The sequence below is a fragment of the Heptranchias perlo genome, chromosome 20 (assembly GCF_035084215.1).
Source record: "Heptranchias perlo isolate sHepPer1 chromosome 20, sHepPer1.hap1, whole genome shotgun sequence".
Lineage (NCBI taxonomy): Eukaryota > Metazoa > Chordata > Chondrichthyes > Hexanchiformes > Hexanchidae > Heptranchias > Heptranchias perlo.
The window spans coordinates 28,025,277-28,048,198 of NC_090344.1; the positions used below are offsets into that span (position 1 = coordinate 28,025,277).

The 22,922-nt window shown below is 43.2% G+C and overlaps 5 non-coding genes across 5 annotated transcripts; 3 read left to right on the forward strand and 2 right to left on the reverse strand.

Moving 5' to 3' along the window:
• Nucleotides 1-4,423: 4,423 nt before the first annotated feature.
• On the forward strand, nucleotides 4,424-4,497 carry trnat-ugu (transfer RNA threonine (anticodon UGU)). The gene has a single exon. It is a non-coding gene; the product is annotated as a tRNA-Thr (tRNA).
• Nucleotides 4,498-7,877: 3,380 nt separating this feature from the next.
• On the forward strand, nucleotides 7,878-7,959 carry trnas-gcu (transfer RNA serine (anticodon GCU)). The gene has a single exon. It is a non-coding gene; the product is annotated as a tRNA-Ser (tRNA).
• A 4,945-nt stretch (nucleotides 7,960-12,904) lies between these two features.
• On the reverse strand, nucleotides 12,905-12,993 carry trnap-agg (transfer RNA proline (anticodon AGG)). The gene is given in 2 exon segments: nucleotides 12,905-12,940; nucleotides 12,958-12,993. It is a non-coding gene; the product is annotated as a tRNA-Pro (tRNA).
• A 4,267-nt stretch (nucleotides 12,994-17,260) lies between these two features.
• Nucleotides 17,261-17,334, forward strand: trnat-agu (transfer RNA threonine (anticodon AGU)). The gene has a single exon. It is a non-coding gene; the product is annotated as a tRNA-Thr (tRNA).
• A 4,257-nt stretch (nucleotides 17,335-21,591) lies between these two features.
• trnas-uga (transfer RNA serine (anticodon UGA)) lies at nucleotides 21,592-21,674 on the reverse strand. The gene has a single exon. It is a non-coding gene; the product is annotated as a tRNA-Ser (tRNA).
• Between the last annotated feature and the right edge of the window lie 1,248 nt (nucleotides 21,675-22,922).

Here is a 22,922-nt window from a genome sequence, read left to right on the forward strand (position 1 = left end):
GTCATTCGTTAGCAGCAATTAAAATAACACTTTCTATAGCGGCTCAAAAGCTAAACTTGCCCCACACGAGAGCTGGAAAAGGCCTCTCGACCTTTCAGCGTATTAACATCTGTAAGCTGAATAATTTCACCCGTTACACAGTGACACCAGGGAGAATATTTCCCATCCAGATTTTCCCCACACGAAACTTCCAACTGATGAATATCCGCTAAACGAAAAGAAGAATTGTATGTTTAGTTCTTTAGATTTAAAGATCTCGTACCGGCCCCTTTGCCATATCAGCTGTCGCTAATCTCTCCCTCTCCCCCTATAAACAAATAAATTCACACCTACTATTGCAAGACGGTCGGCCAGAGGAACCCAAGAGCTCACATGGGAAAACTAAGAAGTAGATGCGTTATGGAACTTACCAGTTGCACCTTGAACTCAAAATGTTCGATTGTTCCAGATGAGGTTCAAAATCACAACCTGGGCATTTCTGGAGTTCATAAAAGTACCGCACGCTGAGCGCTTGCGCCACAAGAGCAGCGCGCAATCGGTCCTATCAGTGCTCCCGTCAAACAGCTTCATTTTCCGTCTCTGAATTATCGCTTTGTGATCTTTTTCCGATTTCTCCAAGAAGCCTCCAATCAAGATGCGCTTCGATAAATATCCGCAGTGAACTTTAAAAGCCCTGGAATCTGAAACAAAACCCCAGAAGATAAGAACTTTTATTGATCTTATTATTAACTAAAGGACAACTTTTGATGGTGCTTTAAAGAGGATTTGGATAAAGTGTGAAATGAAACTGAGAAACTCTCTCTGAGCTGTCGTTGATTGAAGAGATGGGCGTTATTTCAGTTGAAAACCGAGGCTCGGAACTTTCTGATGGAGAAGTGTGACAGAAGATTGTGGTTAGTGGCAGTTACCGGGGAGATCAAGAGCAGAGGGAGAAAAGTCAAAGTCACAGCTGTGACAGCTCAAGTGCTCTGCTTATCTGTAATATTTTAAAAAAGTAATGTACAGTACAGGGAAAACCGATTTGGTATCGGTTCTCAAAAATACTAAAGGATACAGGTTCAAAGGGGGATTTGTGAAGAGGGAACGGATTTAACCGCCAGACCGAAATCATTCCACATGAATCTGAAGTGTCTTGCGGAAAACGGCAGCGCGAACTGTTATGTTCGTGTCATCACTTCAAAGACCCTCCAATTACCGAAAGTATCTTTGAATGAGTTGTGCACAAAACCGTGAGTGAAGCCGCTTTGCATTTGTCAAACGTGCAGGTGACGATATTGGCGTTAATAAGGGTCGATTTCAATTATTTGAAATCTCACCATGCCTCTTGACCCGAAAATCGACTGTGAAATTGAGGTTTTCATGTAAGTCGTGAATTGTAGGCAAAGCCGCATCAAACAGATCAGAGAAATGAAGAGCAGAAAATGTGGATGAAATTTGCACGAGTGAAAATCCCTGTTTTTCGGAAGACTCTGTCCCCAATGGTGGAGAGGATTGATATTTCGAGCTGTTATTCACCAGCCTTAACTTCAGTAATTTCCTGTTTGCTGACAATGAGATGAGACGAAATGAACAGGTCTAACGAGCCGGTCTGTCACACAGGACAATGATTCAGTGCAGCTCGTTACCCAGTCAATGGGCTCCGTTATAGCCGCTCCTGTCAGTCACACACAAAGATAAATTGTAAATCGGAAACAGAAAGAGTTAATGTATAACACTTAATATCAACCACCAGTTTTTCCCTCTTTCCGGCTTTTAAAACAATCTGTTTCACAGTTTGTCAAACCCAAAACAGCCTCTGGGATTTGCTGATCGTGAATTTCAGTGGAAATTGGGACCGTCACTTAGTATCGGAACAAATATACCCGCTGAGGTTTCGGGGTTGTTACTGGTTTATTTATATCAGTGAGTGACTGGTTTTAAACTAGGTGAGGATCTAAGCCTGAGGTAAGAGCCTGGGATAGACAAGAGATTCTACAATATATCAAGTTAAATTACATTGATTCCACCAACACTGTACATCACATCCCTTAAACATTGTTACCTGTTACTGTATAAAACTGGTGAGAGTGGAAATGGGAAATAACTGAAAAAACCTTCATTGTATCAAACGTATTATTATTATACAAACAATGTACAGCCTATCCCATAAAAAAGCCTCAATGTAAAACCAGTCGCCAGTCCCAGACCCGCTGTGCCCGTGATGTGATTTGCATCCGATTCTGACTGACTTAGTATCAGACGCGCTCCCGTCAACAGTAAACGGATGGGGCCGGATCCTTAAGAGAAAAATGAGGACCGACGTCCGCATAACCTGTCTTCATAATTTAACCATTTTAGCCCCGGTATCATTCTGGTCATTCGGCGCTGCACCACTCCAAGGCCAATATTTCCTTCCTGATGTGTGGTGCCCAGAGCTGAATGCAGTACTTTAAATGGGGTCTCAGCAGGGATTTCTATCTGTAACATACTTTCCCCCTTTGAATACCAGCTTCCTTGAGATAAAGGCCAACATCCCATGAGACATTTAAATCAATTTTTCTACCATTCCACTGGATTTAGCGATTTCTGTACTTGGACCCCTAAATCTCTCTGCTCCTCCACAGTTCCTAGCTTCTCACCATTTAGAAAATACTCTGATCTATCTTGCTTCAGTCCAAAGTAGATGAACTCACACTTCTCCATATTGAAAGTTTGAACAGAATGGGGCTCTTCTGCATAGAAAAGAGAAGGCGACCTGATATAGGACTTTAAGATTATCCAATGGTTTGATAGGTTAGACGTAGATAAGGTGTTTGCATTTGTGGAGGTGGGAACTCCAAATCATTGAGGCAATGAATATAAGGTAGTCACTATTTAATTCAACATTGCATTCAAGAGGAACACATTTACCCAGAGAGAAGTTAGAATGTGCAATTCGCTCCCACAAGGAGTAGTTTAGGCGAATAGCATGGATTCGTTTACAGCGAAGCTAGAAAAAGAAATGGAGGAGAAAGGAATATAATGGTTTGCTCATCGGGCTAGATTAAATGGGGATGGCGGAGGCTTGTTTGCAGCATAAACACCGGCATTTTCTAGCTGGGCCGAATTGCCTGTTTCCGTGATGTACATTCGATGTAATTCTATGTTGCTCCATCTGCCACAGTTTTGCCAACTCACTTAATTTATCAATTTCCCTTGGCAACTTTATGCTTCCATCTACATGACTCACTGTGACACCTATCTTGGTGTCAGCGACACACGTGGATATACGGCTCTCTATTCCTTGGTCTACGTCATTTATATGCCGGGTCTCTGTCTCCCACCTTCTAACCAACTCCCTACCCATTTCATTAGGTTGCCTTAAATTCTACGCACTGTCATTGTCGTTAACAGTCTCTTATATGGTACCTTATCGAATACCTCTGGAAGTCAATATCATATAACAACCATGGACACTCCATTATCTACCACGTTAGTTATATCTTCATAAAGTTCAACTAGTTTTGTTAGACTTGACTTACAAAATATCCATGCTGGCTCTCTCTGATCAATTCATGTTTATCCAAGTGCTCAATCTTTCTTTCCCTAATAACGGATACTGGCAACTTCCCCACAACGGATGTCAGACTAATGGGTCTATAATTTCCAACATCATCTCTGCTACCCATCCCAAATAATGGAGTGACATTGAAATTGTTTCCATCAAAGGAACAATTCCTGAACCAAGAGAGTTTGAACGATCATGACTAAAGCATGTACAATTTCCTCACCTAGTCCTCTCAGTCCCCTGGGATGGTCACCATCAGGTCCTGGAGATTTGTCTATCTTTCATCTAATTATTTTCTCCATTGCCATTATTTTACTTATACTGAATCCCCTTGATTTATTTACAGTTTTCCACATATCTCTGATATGTCAGCCTCATTTTCTGTGAAGAACGAAACAAAGTAAATATTTAGCAACTCTACATTTCATGATTTTCAATTACAATATCACCTCCATCCGTCTTTAAGCGGCCCACATTACTCTAAGCCTCCATTCTTTCACTTAATATACTGGTAAAAATCTTGACTGTTGTCCTCATTTTCCCTAACAGTTTTTTCTCCTTTTCCCTGTTTGGGCCTCTTCCGGTTTTTAATTTTCAGCACCAAAATAAACAATACTTTGCTGTAAAGTTCCTCTCAATATTTCTTCACTTTCAGAGAAAGAATTTTCCAAACCGGTAATTTACTTAATGTAACAAACATAAGTACACATAATCATCCGTATATCAACGCATTGATGGACACACAAAGATAGACACAACGAGATATGCAGGCAGCATCGGGATGAACAGGTGAACGAACAAGCTGAACAGACAAAGATGAAACGGTCTGAACCCCAAACAGTGACGTATCGCTGATAGATATTAATGAGAGGAGCTGGGGCTGAGCTATCATGAATGGGCGCCGTGGCTTAGTTGGTTAAAGCATCTGTCTTGTAAACAAAAGAGCCTGGGTTCAACTCCCAGCAGTGCCTTTTGTAACTAATTATTTTTACCTAATTTGTGGAATTAAGCGACAAAATGGCACTTTGGAATTGGCATTTGTTCAGGTTTGAGGAGGAAACTGACATCAGATTGACTCTTCTAAAACGTCCTTTCATTGTACAGTCAGACCTCTCATAGAATGTTTCTGCAACGGGTTAACTTAAAGACACGTTCTTGTTTCTGGGCTCGTTGGGGTCAGGGTGTCATTCACGATTTGAGGTTCAAACCCGGAAGCAGTCCTAATTTGGACCTTGACTTGTGATCTTGACCTGCGGTGAAAATCTTTGCAAAGAGGAAAATGAAGTCACCAGATCACTCCACCTGAATCTCCAGACACCGATGAAATATATCCCAGGCTGTTAACAGAAGCAAGGAAGGAAATAACGGAGGCCCTGACCATAATTTTCCAATCCTCCCTGGTTACAGGTGATATGCCGAAGGATTGGAGGGCTGCTAAAGTTGGACTGTTGTATAAAAAGGGAGAAAAGGATAGATAAAGTAATTATAGGCCAGTCAGCCTAACCTCGGTCAGGCTGAAGGTATTCTATTAAATCTACTCTGCACTTCCTCCACGGCCAATACAGGGAGGAGGGGACTCTTGACTGACAAGCCTCAGCTCCATCAGGAGAGGGACACTGACCCACGCTCTCTCTTGCTTCTGGGATGTGCCACTTTAGAAAAAAAAGGTGAATTTCTCTATATCTTTAAACGCTCTGTCTCACTGCACATGATTTAAAGTGTATTGTGGGACGCTGTGAGTGTCTCTGTACCTGTAAACTCTCTGACTCACTGCACGGATGTTTAATGTGTACTGTAGGATAGTGTGTAAGTATCTCTGTATCTTTAAACTCTCTGTCTCTCTGCACAGGTATTGAAAGTGTATTGTAGGATGACGTGTGTGTCTTTATACCTTTAAACTCTCTGTTTCACTGCACAGCATTGACAGTGTATTGTAGGATGACGTGTGTGTCTTTATACCTTTAAACTCTCTGTTTCACTGCACAACATTGACAGTGTATTGTAGGATGGTGTGAATGGGATGAGGGTCTGTGGGGCGAAGTGTAGCCGATTGGGAGCAGCGCCCGTTTGCGGGGTGAGTATTGCACGCTTGATTTTCTCTCTCCCTTCTATCTTTCTTTCTCTCTTTCTTTCTTTCACCTCCCTCTCTCCCATTCTTTCTTTCACTCTCTTTTCATTCCTCTTATTTCGTTTTTTGTCTTTCTGCCCCAGCACCTTTGTCTTTATCCTGTTTTTGTTCTCTCATGTGTCTCTGTTGGATGATCCAAAATTCAGACCCGCCGCTTCTTCCAGCTTTTCCTTCCTTCCACAATCATCGTTCATTGCATTGAGACTTTCCTGCGGCCTTGCCTACTCTAACATTCACTTTCACATTCTTACGCCTTTAAGTTTGCTCCACATCGACCGCTGTTTCTCGGGGGCACATGTCCCGTTCGCATCAATGTTCATTTGTGCCTTGAAACCAATCGATACATTTCGATCTGCTCCAGAGACAAGCTCTAAGAAAGCAGGGCTGGCATTCGGAAGGACAGCGCATACTTTTCCGTGAAATTTCCATGGGGTATCTTGTGACACGGGGGATGTTAACATGGTTTTGTTTCCATGGTCGTTGGCGCTTTTCCCCGAGCAGTTGATGTGCGGGAGAGACCGACGGCGCGACATAGCTGCGAATGACGGCTGAAAGCTGCACTTTAGCAATCTGGGCGGTGCAGGAAAGTCGGAAATGTTCCGCTTGATCTTAATAGGTCTGTGGAAATGTCCGATTGAAAAGGAATGAGGAGAAATGAAAAGAGCGGCAATGGTGAAAAGGTGTCGATTACAGGAGATTGGCCGTGAGCGAAAGGTCCTTTGAAAGCTCGGCGTGGAGGAGATTTTGTTCCGAAACGGCAGACTTTAAGCGCGTGAGGAAAGTAAAGTGCGAGCTGCGTCCTTGGGTCAAATTGGGTGTTTTCAGGAAAACAGCCATTGTGAAATCACAAAAATGAAAACAGAAAATGCTGAAAACGCTGAGCAGGTCAGGCAGCGCCTGTGGAGAAAGAACCAGAGGAAACGTTTCAGCTCTATGACCTTCATCATCAGATCTGAATGACTCACCATATGCGTGAGTAACTGCGCTGTGTGAACTGCTGGCTTCCATCTCTGAATTATGAGGGTTCGAATCTCACTTCTGCCAGAATTTGTGCACCCTTCGATTTTCGCCGCCTCACCAAATACCCTTCTTTGATAAGAAGTGTTTTTCCGCATTGCTGGTTTGCACCTTTTTGCACAATTCAGCAAAGTCTGGATTGCCACCAACTGTTTCTTAGACGGAGGTGTTGGGACTGTGAGGTGTGATCTCGGTGAAGTATCAACCAATGTGCACAATGGCGCCCTGGTGAACCGAGTACCTCTTATAGTCAGTATAATATAAAAGATATGCACCATAATTATGAATTTCTTCTTTGCATCACACTAGGATTTATTATCAGGGAATGTACATGAGCAGGTCGATTTACGTCACGCTCCGGTCGCTTCGCATCGCCTCCCACAAATAGAATAGAATCAGAGAAAGGTCACAGCACCAAAAGATGCAATTCGGCACATCGAGTCCGTGCCGGCTGTCTGCAAGTTCAATCCAGACAGACCCACCCCCCCACCCTATCCGTGTAGCCCTGTATTTTCTTTCGTTTCAAATACTTATCCAGTTCCTTATTGAAGACCATGATTGAATCTGCCTCCACCACCCTCTCGGGCGGTGTATTCCAGATCCGAGACACTCGCTGTGTGGAAAAGTTTTTCCTCATGTCACCTTTGGTTCTTTTGCAACACACCTTAAATCGATGTTCTCTGGTCCTTGAAACTTCCGACAATAGGAACAGTTTCTCTCTATCTACTCTGTCTGGATCCTTCATGATTTTGAATACCTCCATCAAATCTCCTCGGAACCGTCTCTGTTCCAAGCAGAACAACCCCAGCTTCTCCAACCTATTCATGAAACTTATGCCCCTCATCCCTGGAATCTTTACAGTAAATCTCTTCTGTGGGGATTCGGTATTAACATCGCCGAATCCACCACCATCAACATAACTGTCGTTACCATTAACCGGAAACTTAACTGGACCAGCCGCATCAATACTGTGGCTGCAAGTGCAGGTCAGAGGCTGGATATTCTGCGCCAAGTGACTCACCTTCTAATTCCCTAAAGCCGTTCAACCATCTACAAGGCGCCATTTGAGTGAGTTGGAATACTCGTGTGATGGTCATCGACCTGAAACGTTAACTCTGTCTCGATGAATAAAGACCTGCTGAGGAGATACACATTTACAGTTTTTATTTCAGTATTTTCATTTTGAATAAAGGGGCTTTCGCATGTGACGAGGTGGCCGAGAGGTTAAGGCGATGGACTGCTAATCTATTGTGCTCTGCACGCGTGGGTTCGAATCCCATCCTCGTCGTTATTGTGTTCAAGTTTTGTTTCACTCATTCAGTCCACCCAGAAGGTTCAGTGAAAGTCCCATCCTTCTCGAAACGGCAGACGGAGGATTTTGCATTGTTTGCTGAAATCAGCAACAGTTCCTTCCAGGATGGTGTTGAGATTGTACGGTCGCGAAATATCAGATTGTACATTGGTGTCATTGTAAAAAGAGTAAATCTTATGGTCAACGTATGTACCATAATTATGATTCGGCCCGGATCATTTCGTGTCTGTGTCTGTTTAAAAGGGATGTGCTGTAAGTCCCGGATCATTCTGTGTGCGTTTCAACCGATTTTCTTGATCCCTTTTTCTTTCTGAACTGAAATGACGATCCTCTCTCGAGAAGAATTTTCACCGCCTGCTTCGGGCAACTGGTAGGAAAAATAACTAATACTGATGAGACCAAGTTCATTCTGCTGGGCTTCCATTCCAATCTCCGCACTCTATCCCCCATTCAGACCCACCCCCGCCTGGACATTATAATCTGCGATATTCATAAGCGAATGGAGAAGCCGAATATCACGTTATAATTTTCTTGGTTGCTCAACAATGAATAGCTTCAATTGCAATGATTCAGAAGGTAATCATAGAATCATAGAATCTTACAGCACAGAAGGACGCCATTCGGCCGTCGTGCCAGTGTCGGCTTTTTCGAAGACCTGTCCAAATTAGACCCACACCCCAGATTTTCCCATAACCTTGCAAATTCGTCCTCTTCAATTATGTCCAATTGCCTTTTGAATGATCCTATGGAATCGGCTTCCACCACCATTTCAGGAAGTGCGTTCCTGATCTTAACAACCCTCTGTGTGAAAAAAATTCTCCTCAATACCGCTCTCGTTCTTTTCCCAATTATTTTAAATCTGTGATCTCCGGTTACCGACCCACTTGCCAGAGGAAACAGTTTCTCCCTACTTGCTCTTTCAAAACCCCTCACTATTTTGAATATCTCTGTTAGATCTCCCGTTAACCATCTCTGCTGGAAGGAGAATAATCCCAGCTTCACCAATCTCTCCAAATAACTGAAGTCCCTCATCACTGGTATCATCCAGGCCAACCTGCTCTGAATCCTCTTCACTGTCTTTTCATCCAAAAGTATGGTGCCCAGATCTGTACAATACACTTCAGCTGAGGCCTAAACAATGATTTGTAAGGATTAGTATGATTTCCTTTTTTTGTATTCAATGCCCCTATTTACAAAGCCAAATATCCCATACGCTTTCTTAACCGCCTTATCAACTTAACCTGTTTTATGTATATGAACTCCCAGGTCCCTCTGCACTTGGAACCCCCCCATAAATTGTACAATATAGATTATACTGCCTCTCCATGTTCTTCATCCAAAAGTACATCACTTCACACTGATCGGCGTTAAATCTGTCACGTGACCGCCCATTTCACAAGTCTGTCTGTGTCCTCCTGAAGTCTGCTATTATCTTGCTCATTACTTACTACGTTGCCAACTTTCATATCATCCGCAAACTTCGAAATTGTACCCCCTATTCCCACATCCAAGTCATTTATATAGAACAAGAAAAGCAATAGTCCCAATACCGACCCCTGGGGGATTTCATTGCATATTTCTCCCCAGTCAGAAAAACATCCGTTCACCACGAATCTCTGCCTCCTATCCCTCAGCCAATTACTTGCCCACGTTACCACTGGCCCTTTAATCCCACGTGCTTCTAGTTTTCGAATAAGTCTGTTATGTGTTAATTTCTAAAATATGTCCTGAAAATAACTGTAATTTTATTGTTTAGCAATGAGAATACAGATATTAAGACCGAGTGATAGATCGGGTTGATTACCAATACCCCAAGGTGACGGGACCCGAGCATGGGAAATCCCATCTGGGTTTATATTTTCCGGAAACGGAGACGGAAAATAGCAAAACTCATCCCGTCGAAATCCAACAATTGAACGAAGATCCGACAGCCTTTTCTCATCCCGGGTTTCCAGACCTGGCCGTTGAAGGAAGCCTGATAAGTCCATTAGGGAGCAACACCGAAAGTGAAGAAACGCAGACAGAGATAGAGAGATACATGCAAAGAAAAATAGTATAAACCTCCAATTCTGTGATTGAGCAGAATTTAAGCTGCAGCTTCAAGGAAATTCGTCGAATGTCGTGAAATCTTAGACGTGCACATAGGGGTGGATTATAACTTTATTTCTGAAAAAAGTAAACGCTGCCTGGTAACTACAGCTCTTATTTATTTGACCATTTTACAGTGGCGGTGTGAAGTGATTTCGAATCTCAGTGAATTTCAAGACCATGCTTGACCCACTCGTTTGGTCACCCACAGATAGCACGCGGTTGTAGACTGCGCAGGCTCATCACAGGAACTCTGCCAGACTGCATGTTCCAGACTTGTATCCAACGCTACACGTGCAGCCTGCAGCCGTGTGTGGATTGGTGGTTCAGTGTAGACGGGAAACCAGGGGTTTGGTTCCAGGCCAATGCAGCTTCCTTTACCTTTTGTATCTGTACCCATGAAATCGCCTGAATTGGGATAAATTCATGTGCCGGCTTCAATCTGTACAACTTCTTGAAAGATTATCTTCATTTCGTCTACGTGTCTTTCGTGGACAAACCTTCTGCATTCTGTCCTCTGGTGTTCAAACATGCTCGGCTGGAGATAAGTCAAACCTGCCTTCTGCACTTGCTTCAAAGATGTGAGAAGCCAATTGGTGGTTTTTGACGAAAAATGGGGACGCAAGTGGGCTCATACCGGGATTTGTACCAGTGAAACTCCCTGAGCGAGAATCAGATCCAAAGTCCAACTGGTAACAGAGCCGTGCAGTCACTGTAAAATTTCGCTGCTACGCAGCCGATCCGCCATCCTTTCAGAACACCATGGCCATCCAAACTCGCTTTCTTGTACGATATACGATGTAGAGCAATATCAGGTTCTAAAGTAATTATTTCAGATCAACAATATTCGTCTCTTTTATCAAATTAGTTTTGAATGTACGACTTGTATTATCAAGTAACACTTTACAGAATGAATTACTCTGAAACGACATTGTCGTCTGTCTCGGCATCGTCATAGTTTACACTCCACCAGAAGTACACTTTACTCAAATTGCTGCTTTCATTCACTATGAGAAAGAAGAGCCACGAATGTGGAAACATTAGCTACGAAATTATCAGCTGGGTTGCACCCTTCCTTTTCCTACTTCCTCAGTCTTTTTTTTCTTTACCCTTCTCTGCTATTGTTGCAGGTTAGATCAGCCATCGCCGTTCAAGGAAGCCTGAGAAGTCCATTGTGGACAATACAGAGAGACAAGAGACGGAGACATGGAGAGATGGAGAGATGCATGCAAAGAAAATAAAGAGTATAAATGTCAGGTTTTGCAAACTAGCAGAATTTATGTTACAGATTGGGAAAGATTCCTTCTTGGGTCTTGAAATCTTGCAAGAGAAGGTTGGACACAAGTTAAAATCATAGGCCTCGCTGGAGAATCTCTCATTCTGGGAAAGAGATAAATGCGGTCAATTAACTCCAATTAATCTATTTCAACACTGAAGTGATCTTTAAACAGTAGCTCTGCGAGCAGAATTCAAACCTGGGCAGGAAAACCTCAATTGAATTTTGAGTCCAACGCTTTAAACACTCGGCCACCGCAGCTGTAAATGGCATGTTCATTCAGATCGGATCCCAAATGGACACATGCTGCTGTTACAAACACGCGCATTGATGGTGCTTGGGGTCGAATTCTTACTTGTTACGCTGGAGACCTTGGTTCGATTCCCAATCAATGCAGGATCATTCTGTAACAATGAGGAGCTGAAGAGCAAAAGTATACTATTTCGCCCCTCGAGCCTTATGCGCAATTCAGTGAGATCCTGGTTGATATGTAACCTAACTGCATATTATCGCCTTAGCCCCATGTCCCTTAATGCCTTTGGTTAACAAAAATCTATCATTTAACAATTGAGCTCGCATCAACTGCCGTTTGTGGAAGAGAATTCCAAACTTCTACCTCCCTTTGCTTGCAGAGGTGTTTCCCAACTTCACTCCTGAAAGTCCTGACCCGAATATTTAGGCTGCGTCCCCGAGTCCTGGACACGCTAACGGGCGGAAATATTTTTTTTCTATTTACCCCATCAGTTCCCCTTAATATTTTGAAATGTTCGATCAAATCAGCACTTCATCTACTGAATTCGAGGCAAACCCGAGTTTATGTAATCTCTCCGCGTAATTTAAACTGTGGAGTCCAGGCAACATTCTAGTAAATAGACGCTGCACTCCCTTCATAGCCAATATATCCTTCCTAAGGTGCGTTGCCCAGAACCGAGGGCAATACTCCAGGTGTGGTCTAACCAGAGCTTTGTATAACTGTATCATAATGCCTATCCCCTTGTATTCTAGTCCTCTGGATATAAAGACCAACATTCCACTAACCTTTTTGATTATTTTTTGTACCTGTCCATGACATTTTAATGATGTATCTTCATGGACCCCTAAGTCTTTTTGGACCTCCACTGTTTCGAGCTTTTCACCATTTCGAAAGTACGCTGATTTATCCTTTTAGGTCCAAAGTGGATGACCTCACACTTGACATCGATTTGCCACAATTTTGCACATTCATTTATTATATTAATGCCTGTCTGTAATTTTATGCTTTCATCTGCACTGCTTACAATGCTGCCCATCTTGGTGTCATCGGCAAACTTGGATATGTGGCTTTCAATCTCGTCATCTAATATCCGCCTGAATTGGGAAAAATCCAAATTCAGTTTCAATCTCCTCATCTTCTTGAGACATTTTATTTGCTTCATGTGTATTGGGTCGACGAAACTTCGGCATTCAGTCCACTGGAGCTCAAACATCCTCTGGATATAATTCAGTTCCACCAACAGCAAAACTGAAAAGATGTGAGAAGACAATTGGTGACTTTTCACTAAAAGGAGAAACACATGAGGGCTCGTCCGGGACTTGAACCCGGGACCTCTCGCATATCATTCAATGAAACTCCCTAAGCGAGAATCATACCCCTAGACCAACGAGCCGCTGTTATTTTAGTTGTGCAGCCAGTGTAAAAGTTGGTTGCTTCTCACAGCCGATCGACCATCCTTTCAGACCTCTTCGATCCATCCAATCTCGTTTTCTGTTCGGGTGGACAGCAATATCAAGTTGTACACTAAATATTTCCATTCACCAATATTAGTCTCCCTTTACCAAATTGCTTTCGAGTGCACGACTTGAGTTATCAAGTAAGACGTTTCAGAATTAGTTGCTCTTAAACTACATTGCTTGTGAGGATACTGAGAGTCGTGTGGATTTATGGCACGCTCTGTTCCCTTTGCATTGCAACCAACACATAGAATTGAATCATAGAAAGCTGATAGCACGGAAAGAGGCCATTCGCGCCTTCGAGTCCGTGCGAGATCTCTGCAAGAGCAATCCAGCTAGAACCACTCCCCCGCCTTTCCCCGAAGCCCTGCATTTTTTTTTCCTTTCAAGTACTTATCCAGCTTCCCTTTGAAGGCCATGATTGAATCTGCCTCCATTATACCCTCGGGCAGTGCATTCGAGATCCGAACCTCTCGCTGTGTAAAAAAGTTTTTCCTCATGTCACCTTTGGTTATTTTGCCAATCACTTTAAATCGATGTCCTCTGGTTCTTGACCCTTCCGCCAATGGGAACAGTTTCTCTCCATCTTCCATGCCTCGATCCTTCATGATTTTGAATACCTCTATCAAATCTCTACAAAACCGTCTCTGTTCCAAGGAGAACAACCTCAGATTCTCCGGTCTATCCACGTGAGTAAAGTCCCTCATCCCTGGAATTATGATAGTATTTTTTTTCTGCACCCCCTCGAAGGCCTTCACATCTTTCCTGAAGTGCGGTGTCCCGAACCCCACACAAAATTCCAGTTGTGTTCGAACCAGTGTGTTATAAAGTTTCATCCTGACTTCTATACTTTTATACTTTTGTACTCTATACATCTGTTTCTAAAGCCCAAGATCCCGTATGCTTTTTAACCGCTTTCTCAACCTGCCCTGCCACATTCAACGATTTGTACACATAAACCCCTCTTTGTTCCTCTACCGCTTTTACATTTGTGCCCTGGAGTTTATTTTGCCTCTCCTCGTTTTTCCGAACGAAATGTATCACTTCGCATTTTTTTGCGTTAAATTTCATCTGCCCCGTCTCCGCCCTTGCCACCAGCCTGTCTATATCCTTTGAAGTCCATCACTATCCTTATCATTGTTTCCTACCCTTCCAAGGTTTGTTTCATCTGCAAATTTTGAAATTGAGCCCTGTGCACTCGAGTCCAAGTCATTAATATATATCAAGAAAAGCAGTGGTCCCAGCACTGATCCCTGGGGAACGCCACTGTACAACTCTCTCCAGTTCGAAAAACAACAGTTCACCAGTAATCTGATTCCTGCTGTTCGTCAATTCTGCATTCATGTTGTTCCTGCCCCCTTCATTCCATGGGCCGCAATTTTGATGATCAGCCTCCCATGCGGCACTTCATCAAACACCTTTTGAAAGTCCTTATACACCACATCAACTAAATTGCCCTCATCTATCCTCTCTGTTACCTCATCAAAAAACTCTAACAGGTCAGTTAAACACGATTTGCCTTTAACAAATCCGTGCTGCCTTTCCCGAATCAATCCACCCTCGTCCAACTGACTGTTAATTCTGTCCCGGGATATCGTTTCTAAACGTTTCCCCACCACTGAGGTTAAACTGACTGGCCTATAGTTGCTGGGTTTAATCGTACACCCTTTTTTGAACAAGGGTGTAACCTTTGCAATTCTCCAGTCCTCTGGCACCACCCACATATCTAAGGATGTTGGTAGATTATGGCCAGTACCTCCGCAATTTCCACCCTTACTTCCCTCAGCAACCGAGCATGCATTCCATCCGGACGTGGTGGCTTATCTACTTTAAGTACAGCCAGCCGTTCAAGTGCCTCTTCTTTATCAATTTTTAGACCATCCAGTATCTCAACGATAACTTCCTTTGCTGATACTCTGTCTTCTTGGTAAAGACAGATGCAAAGTACTCATTTGGTACCCAGGCCATCCCCTCTGCCTCCATGAGTAGATCTCCTTTATCGTGCCTAATCGGCCTCACCCCTCCTCTGACTACCCGTTTACTGTATGCATGCCTGTCGAAGTCTTTTGGATTCCATTTTATGTTGGCCGTCAGTCAATAGTCATATTTCTCTTTGCCTCTCATTTCCTTTTTCCTTCCCCTCTGAACTCCCTAAATTCTGCCTGGTGAATTAACGCATAAAAAAGTTAACATTTCTTTCAGCCGGAAACAGAAAGTTACTGGTTGATCAATGGCGATTTGAACAAGTATTCGTCTTTTTTACAGAGTTTAATGAGTTTTGCGAAATTAATACAGTGAACTAATACAGTAAAGTTGAATTCCTGATCGGGAACCGCCTCAGACAGCGCATTACTGCCCATCCCTGGGAAACAAGATACGATCGAAACTTTGACAACACATCTCAGATCCCCCTACAAAGTCACAGCTTGCCAGCTGTTCCGAAATCTGGAGCCTGGACAGGGAGTTAAACGTTGGACCTTCAGCTCGCTGCCCACTTTAAAAGTCTGATACTCGACCGACTGAGCTACCCAGGCTCGATACGACATAAGCTCCCATCGTACATATTCATGGGAGATCTCTGAATTATCCCTGCAGCCGTCGAACGAGCGTGAGGTCCGTTTGATAAAATTCTCAGCAACGTGTTGAGGAGAATCCTTGTTCCTGTTGAACAAGAGGTAAGAAACATGAACAGTGAACTCGTGAGTTTACAATTCTTCTTGTTTGTGCCAAATGTCTTGTCATTCGTTAGCAGCAATTAAAATAGCACTTCACCCAGAGGCTCAAAAGCTGAACTTGTCTCACACGGGAGTTGGAAAAGGCCTCTCGACCTTTCAGCGTATTAACATCTGGAAGCTGAATAATTTCACCCGTGACACAGTGAAACCAGGCAGCATATTTCTCTTCCAAATTTTCCCCACACGAAACTTCCAACCGATGAATATCGGCTTAAAGAAAAGAAGAATTGTTTGTTTGGTTCTTTAGATTTAAAGATCTCGTACCGGCCCCTTTGCCATATGAGATGCCGCTAAAAGCCCCCTCTCCCGCTATGAACAACGAAACTGGCACCTGCTATTTCAAGACGGTAGGCCAGATGAACGCAAATGCCCACATGGGAAAACTAAGAAGTCGATTGTTGACCTCCATACGTTTGTCCCACAAGAGCATATTGTAAAAACGACTGGTTGTTAACAAGATGCGTTATGGAAGATACCATTTGTACCTTGAACTCCGATCAAAATGTTCGGCGTAAAAGGTTTGGTTGTTTTCGAAGACGCTCGAACTCACAACCTGGTCATTTCTGGAGCCCATACTGCTATAAATAAGTAACGCACGCTTAACAATTGTACAATACGAGAGCAGCGAACAACGGACGGCATCAGCACTCCTGCCAAACAGCTTCATTTTCGGTCTCTCAATTATCACTTCGAGATGTTTCTCAAACAGAAGCTTCCAATCAGATGCGCTTCGTTAAATAACAATTCCTCAATCAAGAGAGTTTTGATCGATCATGACTAAATTTCCTCACCTGTTCCTTTTAATCATCTGGAATGGTGACCATCAGGTCCTGGTGATTTGTGTATCTTCAGCCTAATTATTTTCTCCATTGCCATTATTTTACTTATACGAATCCCCTTGATTTATTAACAGTTTTCCTCGTGTCTCTGGTATGTTAGCCTCATCCATTTCTGTGACGACCGATGCAAATTAAAAATTTAGCAACTCTGCCATTTCCTGATTTTCAATTACAATATCACCTCCATCTGTCTTCAAGCGGCCCACATTACACTAAGCCTCCCTTCTTTCTCTTAATATACTTGTAAAAACCTTGAGAGTTGTCCTCATTTTCCCTCACAAGTTTTTCTCCTTTTCCCTTTTTGCTTCTCTTGGGATTTTTTAGTTTCAGCACCACAATAAACAACACTTCGCTGTAAAGTTCGGCCCAATAGTTCTCCAATGTCAGAGCGAGAATTGTCTGAAGCTCTAATTTATTTAACGTAACAAATACAATCACACATAATCATCCGTGTATCAACGCACTGATGGATGCACAAAGATAAACACAGCGAGAAATCCAGTCAGTGTCGGAATGCACAGGGAAACGGACAAGCGAAATGGACAGAGAGAAAACGGCCTGAACCCCCAATAGTGAAGTGTCGCTGATAGATATTAGTGAGACGAGGTGGGGCTGTTGCATCATCAATTGGCGCTGTGGCTTAATTGGTTAAAGCATCTGTTTAGTAAACAGGAGATCCTGGGTTCAACTCCCAGCAGTGCCTTGTGCAGCTCATTATTTTACCTAATTTGTGGAATTAAGCGACAAAATAACACTGTGGTATTTGTCTTTGTTCAGGTTTCAGGAGGAAACGGATAGCAAGATGACTGTTCAAAAACGCCCTTTCATTCCACAGACAGACCTCTCATGGAATGTGTTTGTCACACGTTAATTTAAGGACACGTTCTTGTTTCTGGGCTCGTTGGGGTCGGGGCATAATTCACGATTTGAGGTTCAAAGTCGGAACTCGTCCAAATTTGGACCTCGACTTGTGATCTTGACCTGCGGTGCAAACCTTTGCAAATAGGAAAAATAAGTCTTCAAATCGCTCCACCTGAATCTCCAGACCCGGATGAAATATATCCCAGGATGTTAACAGAAGCAAGGAAGGAAATAGCGGAGGCTCTGACCATCATTTTCCAATCCACCCTGGCAAAAGTTGTCGTGCTGGAGGATTGGAGGATTGCTAAAGTTGTACCATTGTTTAAAAAGGGAGAAAGGGATAGATCGAGTAAATACAGGCCAGTCAGCCTAAACTCGATGGTGGGTAAATTATTTAGCACAATTCTGAGGGACAGTATTAATCGTCATTTCGAAAGGCACGGATTAATCAAGGACAGTCAGCGTGGATTTGTTAAGGGAAGGTCGTTTTAATTGAATTACTTGAGGAGGTATCAAGGAGGATCGATGAGAGTAGCGCGATTGATGAAGTCTACATGGGTTTTAGCGAGGCTTTTGACAAAGTTCTACAGGGCAGATTGGTCAAAAATGTAAATGCCCATTGCATCCAAGGGACATTAGCAAGTTCAATCCAAAATTGGCTGAGTGGCAGGAAGCAAGCGGTTGTGGTCGACGGGTGCTTTTGTGACTGGAAGGCTGTTTCGAGTGGGGTTCCATGCGGCTTCGTACTAGGTCCCTGCTTTTCGTGGTAAAGATCATCGATTTAGACTTAAATGCAGGGGGCATGATTAAGAAATTTGCAGATGATACAAAAATTGGTCCTGTGGTTGATAGTGAGGAGGAAAGCTGTCGACTGCAGGAAGATATAGATAGAGCGGAACGGTGGATAGAAAAGTGGCACATACAATTCAATCTGAAGAAGTGTGAGTGAGTTGTGGGGGGGGGGGGCAAAAAGGCAAAGGAGTGCACAACAAATATTGTTATTAATTTGCCATTTACACGCCCATTTTGCAAAGTTGTTAATGTCGTCCTTATTTTTCTCATTTTTCCTTTGTATTAACTACAGCTCGCAATTAGGTGTCATCCCTAATTTTGGAATTGTACTTCCGATTCCCGTGTCCAAATCATGAATGTAAATTTTGAACAACAATGGTCCCACCACTGATAAATTGTGAACTACACTGGTCCCACCACTGATCAATTGTAAACAACAGTGGTCCCAGAACCGATAAATTGTGAACAACTGTGGTCCCAGAACCGATAAATTGTGAACAACAGTGGTCCCAGCACCGATAAATTGTGAACAACAGTGGTCCCAGAACCGATAAATTGTGAACAACAGTGGTCCCAGCGCCGACAATTTGTGAACAGCTGTGGTCCCACGAATTTTGATCTTGAACTGCAGTTGAAACTTTTGCATAAAAAGAAATAACGTCCCCAAATCGTCCCACGTGAATCTCAAACGCTTTGGGAAGAAGTTTAATGGAAACAATCAGGACTTGAAAGGCACCTCAACGACCTGAACTTCCGTTGAATGAATTTTGTTAGCCATTACATTCGACCGTGAAATCGCTCTTGACTTTCATCTCACTGAAGCAGAGTGTGGCCGCTTTCTCTCTGTGAGCATGTCTGTGACGTGTTTAGCTTTGATATTGATCGCTTCCAATTTGTAAAATTCATCAATCGTCAGGGAAAAGAAATCGAGAATCGAATTGTCCCTCCAAGTGATGAACTGAAGGGATTGGTGATCCAAGCAGATCTGGAAAATGCGTGGTGCAATCGGTCAGGAGTTCCAAATCCACCCTCCAGCCACTCGGCAATTATATTGAATGAACTTTACTCTGGCCCCGTGTCGCCGCACTGAAATCGAGTATTTCTCCGGCATGTTTTTCTTCATAGTTGCTGGTTTAAGAGTGAAGACTGGCTGGTTGGATTTTAACTGCTACAAGCTTTAATCATTCATTTTTCACTGACTGTAGACAGTTGTTATAATGGTCGCTGCAATCTCAAAGTTTAGCCCAGTGAATTATTGGTTTAACAGGTGATCTCTTCACCTGTTCTCGGCGGTGTTATCCGTTAGCGTGAAAGTTTGATTGTTCGAGCCCTTATTTAATTTTTCCTCAGGATTCATCGCCTCAAAGTTCCAGGGTTTCAACGCATGTTTTGGAATCAAGAAAATGTACCGGAATCATTGCCAGCTGAGCAGGGCTGATATTCTACCATTTACCCTGCGGTCGGGAATCAGGCACATGAATCATATAAAGGAATGGAACATTGGCTTCACGGTAATTACAATTCTCCTTGACAGGCAACCCCCCGAAAGGCCCGAAGGGAGGCCGCATTCGCAGCAGGAGAGCTGGTTCGCTGTGACATGGAGATTTCTGTAGTGAGCGAGACCAGACTGTTCCTATGTTCAGAGAATAAATTTCACACCCTTTATTTTGGAAAAGCAAAACGGTGGGGATTTTTGTCATAGCCCGATGCCTTTCGTGTTGTATCAGATGTTCCTCGTTGCGTTACTTTCATCTTGATCGGAGAACCAGTTCGGGCGCTCCTGTGATAAACAGCGACAATTGCCAGATAATGTTAAATTTAACAACGACTCCACTGCGTTTTTAATCCCACTCTTAAGATGCAGTCTTTAAAATGAAAAAAAATCATCACATTCAAAGCATAAAAATCTTATTAAAGTTTTGACCGTCTCTCGGTAACCACGTCAACATCGCCTTCAGTCTGGAATAGAAAGTTATCGATTGATTCATGGTGATTAAAACAGGGATTCAACTACGAACAGGAATTAATTAGCTTCATGTAATTAATTTAATAAGTCCATAACTCTTTTTCAAGTTAATTCCCGAACTTGGAATCGAACCTCGCGGTGGTGAGAGTACCGAATTCTCACCACCAGGCCATTGGGGAGCTCCCAAGATTGCGCACGAGACAAAGTGGAACTGATGACATTATTTTTTCATTCGCTCTTTCATGATTCATTCAGCTCTGTGTTTATTCTCAGGCCTCTTATCTCTCCTTTTCAGCTTCTGACTGTGGCTAAATATGAATAATATAGAACATCTCACAGCCCCGGCATATTTGCTGTTTCTCTGTGCAGTTCTGTGCAAAATCAAACTGTACGCAAATACCGACAGTGCCTCTCTCTCACTCCCCACAGAAGCAGCAGGAGATGCCACTTTAAACTGTCAGTTGCTTCAATGATTCCCGATGGACCTGCGTGGCCTTGCAGCTTTCCCAGGAGCTGCATTCGGTGCGTGAATTTTGGAAATGGAAACATGTCCATCAGCAGCTTGTGGTCGTATTTTACCTCACTTTCCATTTCATGTCCATGCCTACTTGCACTTGGTGATGTCATTGCCTGAACATCACCTCTGTTGCGATATTATTTCGAACAGAAAATGCCATTTTGTGCGAGCAGTTTGTCTGGCAGGAAAATGACCTGAATTACAAAGGGCCAAGTAGGAAAGGCCGCGTTGCTCTGCTTGTTCGCAGCAAAGAATTTTCAGCGTTTCCTTGGGGTTTCGTGTTTAGGATTCGGCGCTTTCATCACCACGGCAATGGTTCGATTGTCGGTCTCAACATCGACATATTATACACTCTACCATAAGTGTACTGTACTCAAATTGCTGATTTTTTCATTGTGAGGGGAAGAAACATAAATGTGTGGACATTAATTGCGAATTCATCAGCTGGGTTGCACCTTTTCTTTTCCTACCGTCTCAGTCTTTCCATCTTTACCCTTCTCTGCTGGTGTTGCAGGTTCCATCATTCTTCGCTGTTCACGATGCCTGAGAAGTCCATCAGGAGAAAACAGGCAAATTCAAGAGACAGAGACAGGGAGAGATTAAAACATAGAAACAAATTGTATAAATGTCAAGTTCTGCGAACGAGCAGAAATTAGAATGGAGCTTGGGAGAGATTCCTTCACGTGTCTTGCAATTTTGCAAGAGATCATTGGGCTCCGAGTTTAAAGCGTCGTTGGCGATGGAGCACCTCTCTGAGGGAGCGAACAAGGTCCGTTCGTTCAAGTTCATATTAATTTGAACACTGAACAAACTTTTAAAAATAGCGCTGCGAACAGGATTCGAACCTGTGCAGGGTAAACCCCATTGGATTTCAAGTCCAACGCCTTAACCACTCGGCCATCACAGCTGGAAACCTCAATGATGCACAGCAAAAAATCAGAATGCGTCGGGTTATCACACGAGATCTGTGACACTTTGTTCTCTCAGACAGGTTTTCAACTGGAAACTTACAGCTTGTTAATGTGCTGACTTTGCTGTTTCGGTGATAGAATTCTCATTTATCACGTGAGAAACCGGGGTTCGATTTCCGGTTCGTTTAGGATTATTTTCATTCTCCATTCATACGATCACGTGAATTGTGCGACATTCGCCCTCAGCTTCAATCTGCGCACCATTTCGAGACATTTTCCATTCTCCACGTGTGTTGCATCGAAGCTGGGTTGGAAAATCACATTGCAAGTCCAGATTATAACTACTCGCAGCTGCAAGCGACAAATCCGACACCGCTGCAGAAGAGAATGAAGAAGGTTATGACAGGAGAACCCTGAGACTGTATGTTCTTTTAGATCGGTTTCGAATTGAACCCATGCCGCCGGCTGCTGTGCGGACTTTGTTATTTCAGTAATATAATTCTTGCTGTCTGTGCGGGAGACCGGGGTTCTATCACCGCCCACTGGAGGAGCATTTTCATTCTCCATTCATGAGGTCACGTGAATTGGGATACATTTACATTCAGCTTGAATCTGAACACCATCTTGTGACATTTTCCTTTCTCCATGTGTGTTGTCGTCGACAGAACCTCTGCATTCTGTCCTCCTTGCACTGGAATTAAGAAAATCCTGCCGACTACACCGCTGACAAGACGTGAGAAGCCAATTAGTGATTTTGATCTAAAAATGGTAACACCGCAGGGCTCGTCCGGGATCTCTCACATAAAAATCAGCAAATCCCCAAAGCGAGAATCATACCCCAAGACCAACGAGCCACTGATAACAGAGGGGTGAAACCAATGCAGAATTCTGTGCCACCCACAGCCGATCGGCCACCATTCTCTACATCCTATCACTTTTTCTATTCCGATCTACGGCAATGTGAAGACGTACATTTACTATTTCATATCAACAATATTAGCATCTCTTTACCACATTCGTTTCGAATGTGCGAGTTGTAATATCAAGTGAGATATTGCAGAATGAATTGCTCTAAAGCTACATTGTTGTCTGTCTTGGCATCCGCAGATTATCCACTCCACCACAAGTACAACAGTGACTACACTTCAAAAATACTTCATTGGATGTATAGCGCTTTGGGACGTCTTGATGTCGTGAAAAGCGCTTTGTAAATGCAAGACTTTGTTTTCATACTGGGCTCAAAG